Consider the following 1,457-nt stretch of genomic DNA (forward strand, 5'->3'; position numbering starts at 1 on the left):
GAAGAGCGACAACAACGGCAAGAAAATATTGCGGCTTGTGAGAGTCGGTGATTCATCCCGAAGCGCCGTAAGCTTTAGCTTCGAAGTGAACCGGAAAAGGCCTAGCCACGATATCGGCGGCGCCGAACGATCAGAGGCGGTGAAGCTGCCGTCGTTGCACAGAGTGACCGCTCTTCGGACGCTGATTGGCCGCTTCGCCGTACGGCTGCCGCACAAATGGGTCCCGGGCCCGTGCTCTCGACGGCTAGGAAATCTCGCCGTTCGCGAACAAAACCGCCGTCGCACTGGGGCCCGAGAACGGCAAACGGTGTGCGGCGAGTTTCCATGCCGGTAACGTGGACGGGCCTTCACAGTGAGAAAGGCCAAGCGAAGGAGAGACCGCTCCGAACTGCCGAACTATGCGACTATGCGAGGAGAGAAGCGGACAACACGAACGCCGCATATCCTGCAGGCTGGTCCCTTTCGGAGTCGGCCGGCAAGTGGGCCTTTGCACCGTGCCGACGTGCAAAGGCCCGTCGGCACGGCAACTCGCCGCACGCAGTTTGCCATTCGCGGGCCGGCGTGCGGCGTTCGTGTTGTCCACTTCTCTCCTCTTGTGTCCGTGTCTGCACGCCTTACCCCTTCTTTGCATTAAGAAAGGATTTCTATATGCCTGTAGCTCGATCATAGTGCAGGTTATGCTCGGTCGCTCGGCTCAGCAGGCTCCGTAATCGGCATTTCATCGCTACTCATCATACGTCACGTTTTTGTGCTGGTGTGCTATGACGTCAATATTTTCGTTCCTCCTCTGTGACGTAGTAGCTGCCGCGCTAGCGATGGGTCTCGACTACGAGAAGGAGTTTTTAATGACTTTTTGGAGCTGAATTAAAATTATTTTGAAATGTTTGCAGCGTCCGATACCTAGTTCTGGGTGTCCTTGCATACGGAAGCAGCCTACAACATGCTTTTTATAGCCTCAAAATTTGGTGTCCCAACCCCTTTAAACATGGTAAATGAAGTGACGGCATTTTATGTTTGTTTTGTTTACAAAGAAAAGTGACACGCGGAAAAGTAAAGAGCACAAAATGTAACGATCCGCTCAATTCATTTTCTCCCCCCCACGCTAATTGTAGAGTACGATTGCACTATATTATTGATATGTTAAAGGAGCCAGCGAATTGTGTTGCAGATGCGTTCTTGTCCGGGAAAACTTGGGTCAACGAAAAAAACTACATGTCAAGGCCATATTTATCGATAGCGTATCGGAAATCATTACTGGTAATATTCGAGGAGCATGCTGAATACTGTGCAATAAAACATATAATTTTTCACTGTACTATAGTGAAGAACTCTATGCGAGAAAGGAATAAAAATAGATATTTCCCACCTGCACCTACATCTGCTCAAAAGCGAAACCAGAACCATTGCCAGAACAGAAAACGAAACTGCTTGCGTTGCCAGAGCAAACTGAAACTTGC

Source organism: Dermacentor albipictus, chromosome 10 (genome assembly GCF_038994185.2).
Source record: "Dermacentor albipictus isolate Rhodes 1998 colony chromosome 10, USDA_Dalb.pri_finalv2, whole genome shotgun sequence".
NCBI lineage: Eukaryota > Metazoa > Arthropoda > Arachnida > Ixodida > Ixodidae > Dermacentor > Dermacentor albipictus.